Source organism: Mchenga conophoros, linkage group LG1, assembly GCF_057382185.1.
Source record: "Mchenga conophoros isolate Kocher_MC1m ecotype Shallow Benthic linkage group LG1, M_conophoros_male_GT1.1, whole genome shotgun sequence".
NCBI classification, from domain to species: Eukaryota; Metazoa; Chordata; class Actinopteri; order Cichliformes; family Cichlidae; genus Mchenga; species Mchenga conophoros.
This window is the reverse complement of record NC_140526.1, coordinates 24,281,587-24,288,202: the sequence shown is the minus strand read 5'-3', so window position 1 is coordinate 24,288,202 and position 6,616 is coordinate 24,281,587. Positions and strand designations below refer to the sequence as shown.

Genomic DNA, 6,616 nt, shown 5'->3' with positions numbered 1-6,616 from the left:
GGCATTGTATTTAAGCACCACCATTAGGATTCACAAACATCAGTTATTCAACACTCTCTTCACGCCCCACCCATCTGCCTAATAAAACTGACAGAGAGAGACAGGAGAAGCTCAGTAGAAAGACAGAGAAATCAAGAGCAGGGTAAGGGAAGGTAAGAAAAACAAAGTGAATACAGACCAAGACATGTTTATTTATCCTGTCAAGGAAAGGAAAACACTGAAAATGATAGGAAGGGGCTGAGGAGAAACGGGAAGGTGAGAGGACGCTCTTGTATGGTGAACTGTTGTTGTGCATTATACAGGCAGGCAGCGGGGTGATGAAATAAATAAATAAATGGTCTCTGGTCTGTGCTGTGCTGTGGTGCCTGGTTGCCCATGAATATTCCATGAGGCAGAGAGTGGGGAAGTGTGCTGCCTGGAACATCTGGTCTAGTCCACAGGGACCCTTGTGGCGAGAAAGCTGCAACTTCAGGAGGAAAGAAGGGAAGGAGGGCAAAAATGCCAATAAAAATAAGGGGGAAAAACAGCAGCAATCAGCAAGCCTGCTCATCATATGGTTGATTTGTTTTGCTAATTTCATTTTAAGACCAGCGGTCCCAGCAAGAACAAAACAAACTAAATGAATAAATTCACAGTACACAAAATAAATCCTGCACCGCAAAACATCAGGGTCATCCCGTCTTTTTTTGTGTCTGATCAAATACGTATTTCACGCTGCATTTGTATGTGAGGGGCATGTTTGCACACTGAAAACTAAGAAGCTAAGGATAGTTAGCTGTCCAGTGAGACTGAGTTATTTAATTTTGTGCTGCCTTGAGCGCACTGCATGTTTCAGAACTCTCCAAGTTGCACTTTTGTATATTGCGTTTCCATAGCTTGAGGTTGAACATGCAAAGCTGTATTCAGTGTTGCTCAGTGGCTATCGGGATGAAAATGTGAAGATGGTAAAGAGCCATGTCATGAGCATAATACATGTGGCAGGGTGCAAAATGTGGCACAATGGCTGTAGCCTTGTGAGAACACTTTAAATCAAATCAAATCAGCTACATAGCTACATAATGAATGTGATTGACTGGCCTTAGCAGAAAGATCACCCTATTGACGGGAATGAATGTCAACGCAGACCTTGACGTACATTCAGTAGGAGCCTAATTCATGTTTAATGCCATTTTTTCTATTGCTTTTTACTTTATCTGCGCATGACAGCTTGGTATCATTTATTGCAGTGACAAAAAAAAATTAACGATTGCAATCACTCGTATATTCCTCCTGTCTCCTTAGAGACCGTAGTATCCTATTACACGAATGAGCGCGTCAGTCTCAGGGTGCAGGCTCCCTTATGTTTGTTTGTTTGTTTTTTTAGAGTTTCTGAAAGTAAAATGGGAGACAGAGCTGCCAGTTATCAGGGTCTTTCACTGAGGAACCAGGTTAAGCACGAAGGTGATACACAGCAAATTCAAAAGTGTTAAATGTTTTGGTGTTAATAGTCTTCTTGCAAAAGTAGAGTTAATTTTACTCTAAGCAGAGTCACATTCTTTTAATGTAACTCTGAGGTGTAAAATGATAGTAGTTAAAATAGAGTGTTAAAAATGAGTGTTTCTCTGTCAAATCTGGAGGTGTTACAATGGAAACATTAACTCTTGACCTCTTAACTCTGAACTCCTACAGGGGCTATGACACCAACAGAGTAAATTCACAGACTCCGCCCCCAGCACGGCTCCAATCGAAGCTGAAGTGAAGCCGTTTCAGAACATTTTGCTCTACATATTTGAGTTGTTTGCCATGCTTGGTAAGTCATTTTTTCAAAGATTGTTTCAATTATTATTATGAGCTTTTACTTCTGTGGCTCTTTGGAGTTGAGACAAAGCTGTGTGAAAGGCATTAGCCATGTTGCTCGGTGATAGCATAATATTCTGTTTTAGCTAGCTGAAAGGTATTGTTTGCGGGCAAATACCACAGCCTTGAAAAAAAGCTTGCATGTGAATTTTCAGTCAAACTTTTGGTCAAATACACCTAAAACAATGTGTAGAATGTGAAATGTTGGTATAATGGTGCTACTTGAAGCCTGAAAACGATCGCCCATAAAAAAAAAAAACGAGCAAATAGCAGTAGCTGACGTCCTGACTGGGTTCTACGGTAGCATTTAGATCCCTCCAGAGTTTTGTGCACACGGTTTAGGTAAAAATGAAAAAGGTTGAGGTTTTACATTTAGTTCAGTATTACCTGTTGCCTGTGTCCTTGTCTTTTGGGAAAATACTTTACACAAGTAATGGCTCAAAGAGGATTCCTTTTTTTTTTACTGTGCTGCAATTGTTTACTGGATTGTTTGTGCCATTAATTAGTGTCAACTAATTTTTATTCAATCTCCACACAGGATATGCTTGTGAAGATGGAATATGGGGGAGAGCAGAAGTGCGTTGAAGTTCCACAAAGTGATGAATGAAGGACATGCATATTGTATTGAAGAAATAAGTGATGAGATGCTGTTATTTGCATTTACCATGTCAGACCTTTTGATAAACAAAATTCTAATGAAAGTGAGAACATGTACACTGTTACATCTTTCAGAAAATGTTTTGAAATTGTGGTGCACAGTTCAGAATAAATGTTTTTCAAAAACCATTGCGTCTTTTTAGTAAATGTTTATTTCCAAAAGAAATTTCTAGAAGTTCAGAACAGTAAAATTCCCGCTTTTTAGAATGAATTAGAAGATAACTCTTACGTAGTTAAACTAAAATACTCTTTGAGAGTTAATATATAAACTCTTAACACCAAGTGTTAAATTATCAACTCCAGACAGATTTGGTGTTTAACACTAAATCAGAGTTAACGTACCAACTCTCCAAAAAGAGTTAAATTAACACTCTCTGGTGTGGACCCATATAGACACTTTAATAGTGTTGAAATCAAATCCGACAGTGTTAATATGGACATGCTGGATTTGCTGTGTAGTTTGAGCCGGACCCTTTCTGCGGGTATTTCCCTTTCGGTGAAAGGCATGAGACGACTGTTGTTGTCATGAACCGAAGTTCCACGCACAAGCTGGACCCAGGAGCAGAACACACACACAGCGGTACGAGAGAACAAAAAATAAACTTTATTATAACTGAGGGTGTCCCGGGAGGGTAGAAGGGAAAAAAACGCACGGAACCAGAAAAACCGAGGGACCGGGAGGTGAATCGCGCAGGAACGCCGAGAGCGGGACTGTGGGAGGCTGAAACAGAAAAAGGAAAAAAGGATTATTGGGATGCGGGGAAAACGGCAGCATACAAGGGGAAGTAGAGTACGCGTCTTACGATGATAGCGGGGCCGAGGGAACCGGAGGGAGGGGTGAGGGTCCGTGGGGAGAAGCTTCAGAAAGGTCGAGGCGGCTGGGGCTGATTGTGATCCAAATTCCGGACAGGCAGGTGGACAGGCTGGTGGCTCAAACACGCCGAGCTGTGATCTGAGTATACAAGGCAGAGTTAGTGTTAGTTCACACAGATAGGTTTGCATAAGGGCTTTCCCGCAGGTGTACGTTACCGCTGAAGGACGACTACGGACTGGCGTGGAGCAGCAGGCTGGGCAGGATTAAATAGTCCACCTGGTGATCGCCCGGGATGGGATGCAGGTGTGGAGTTAGCAGCCACGCCCACGGGAGTGGGCATCCCATCAGCACCTCGGACGCCGGGCCGCGGACCATGACAGTTGTTGTGAAAATGCTTTCTCTCTCGCTAAGCTAAAAGCCAAGTATATATGAATTACATACACAACACATAAGATTTTTCTTTTTTGTGCAATTTTGCTGCTACTAGGCACTATAATAAAAATTATGGCTGTCTTATTGTACATTCCAAATAGCTGTAACACGCGTATGTATCTTAAACTACAGGTTGACCTCACTCACCAGATTATAAGGAGTGACATTGACACTGTAGGTCTAAAGCTCATGAAGATCCAGCATATATTTTGTTTACCACGTTCTTACTCTATGAACACAAATACACAAGTGTGTTTCTCACTGGATGATGATGACATGCACGCTATATCTGACCCATCTTCAGTGAAAAGAGCATTATAGAGGAGAGGCCAAATGCTGGAGTGAAGACAGACTCAGTGCTGTAGTAACTTTCTATTTGCCTCTTAAAGCACACAGTATTGGTTTAATTCTTCTTTAACCTTGGAGAAGGAAAACATATTTTTGATTTATCTGAGTGTTCAGAGAACTGAAAAATAACCTGTTTTGTCATTAAGCAACTTGTTGAAATGTAAATAATTAAAATTGGTCACAAACACAAAGTCACACCAACAAAATTGCTTACAAACACATCCACACATCCAAGTTTATGCATGCACTGTGAATCCAGTGAAAGGTTCTCCTTGCAGTCATTCCAGCCTTTTCTGATTCAAAGAGATTACAGTGAACAAACCCTAATTTTCTGAGAGTGAGAGATTGCTCTGAATGTTATGATGAAGTTCTCCACAATGAAACACCTCAAGGTTTTTTGCTTTAGAAAGCATTTGACGTTCCTATTTAAGCATAAGAATGCCAGCCTTCCCCCCCCCCCCCCCCCTTTTTTTTTTTTTTGCAATGCAGTCGTTGCAAGGTTAGTTATAAAACCTTGCACAGAATGTCTTTGCATTGAAAGCAACTGTCCAAGAAGCAAAAGAGAGCAGGTTGAAATTAATTAAGTTGTCTGAGTCATTGTGATTCCACTTGTGACTTTCAGTCAAAGTGAAAAAAAAATGTGTTGTTTGTTTTCAGGTCTTGTAAATCTGTGAGTTTATGTGAATGCTCTCGTGTTTTCCTTTTAATCAGTCTGCCATTCAGGAATCAAGAAGAAGCAGAAGCAGCATTCAGGTACTGTTCCAGCGGGTGCTGTCAGAGCTACTGCCATCTGCATCTAGATTATATTACCTCACTTGTTTTGTATTATTATTTACTAATTTTGTCAGTATGTTGGCATTATTTTGTTGTTTTTAATAAAAGCTAATGTGATATTCAGTCCTAGTGAACGAATAACTGGTGGCTTGTTTTTGGGGGGTTTTCTTGTGATGAATTCAACTACTAAATAGCACAGACCCACCCTCCCAACTTCCTGGTGAGAAGCTGCAGTCTGCCATTGCTATTTACAAGTATTTCTTTGCTAAAGCTGTTTCTGCTACCACTAACTCTAAAGTGTTTCTGGTAAAGTACACAAGATTCTGTTGTTAGCCTCAAGATCTACAACGATAGCCTTTACAGTCCCAGCATCTGAGGCACTAAAGAGCCTATGGGTATCCATTTGATGTCAACAATGTCATCAATGTCAGCAAATAGCACTAGTTAGCATTAGCATTAGCAGTTTGCACATTAATGCTGAGGAAAGTGGCGAAAGACTGATTTGTCGTGTTTGCATATTGCTTTTTGTACATCAGCAAAAACTCAGCTGGCTTTTGTCAGCCCTTACATCTGTTTGCTTCTCTCCAACTCTTAGGTGCTCACATATTTACTGTATTTCAATACAAACAGAATTCCAGTACAGCTGTTCTCATTTACACGTTTCTGTTCTCAGACAATAAGTGTGAAACAGTGACTCAAAGGTGGGACATCGGCTACATGATAACTAGCTATCCTTTACAAGCCGTTTTCCACGTCGCTGCTCTGTATTACTAAAATCCATATATGCAAATCACCATCAGTTACACTTTTAAGCTACAGAGCAGTGCAAAAGGCCTCAGACATCCCTCATTTTTTATATTTTGGTGGGAAAATAGGAAATAGGTTTAGCAATTTGTTTTAACGTGTGAAAAATATAATGAAAGTAGAGTAAATAAGGAAAAAACAGAGTTTGTACAGTTCTAATGAGTTTCAAAGTTAATATTTATCACGGTTAAAATCTCATTCCTACAAGACTGATCAAATAAGTCATTAGTAACCTTCACTAACAGTATTAGTGAATTAGTTTCTACTTGTTAAAAGAGTGTTTTTCCTTCCCATTGTCACTACGAGCTCACTCAAAGGGGGTTGTTTGATTGTTGAGGTTTTCTCTGTGTTATTGTAGGGTCTTCACATTACAATATGAAGTACTTTGAGATGATGGCTGTTATACAATTGTTATACAATTATACAATTGAAATGAACTGTATTTTGACAGAAACTTTTGTTTTCATCAGAGCTGTTTGTCTAAAAACCTTGTTTACTTTTGAACATAAGATCTAAATCCTTTTAAATCCTTCTATATTGCAGAATATAGAAGACTACATTTGAAAGTTGATTTAGTTGACTAACTGGTGAGGATTGCTCCTCACAGTTAGCAAGGCAACTTAATATCCATGACATTAAATGTGAAACGTGTGTATTAGAAATTTCTTCTGATTGGATTTGACTGGAACTCGTCCCGCCCTTCTACACAGCTTAAGGGGTTTTGATTGGATCCCGTCCCTCCAGATTTTTTTTCGTTCATTGTCAAAAGTGCCAGTGCATTTCATAATCTTTTTTGTCCTTTTGCAATACTTTTTTAATTGACTTATCATCTTGTTTTCATCAGAAAAGTATGATGAAACTTACTGGTCAACCAAACATTGGCTAACACATCTTCCTGAATCAAGTTGTCTGTGTAAAAATTCCATGTTGTGCCTGTGAAGCTGTGTTATC

General features: G+C 39.7%; 1 long non-coding RNA gene across 1 annotated transcript; it reads left to right on the top strand.

Annotated features, from left to right (window-relative positions):
• The first annotated feature begins 1,585 nt into the window (after positions 1-1,585).
• Positions 1,586-2,622, top strand: LOC146583406 (uncharacterized). Its single transcript, XR_014893131.1, has 2 exons — positions 1,586-1,789; positions 2,375-2,622. It is a non-coding gene; the product is annotated as an uncharacterized LOC146583406 (long non-coding RNA).
• The last annotated feature ends 3,994 nt before the right edge of the window (positions 2,623-6,616 follow it).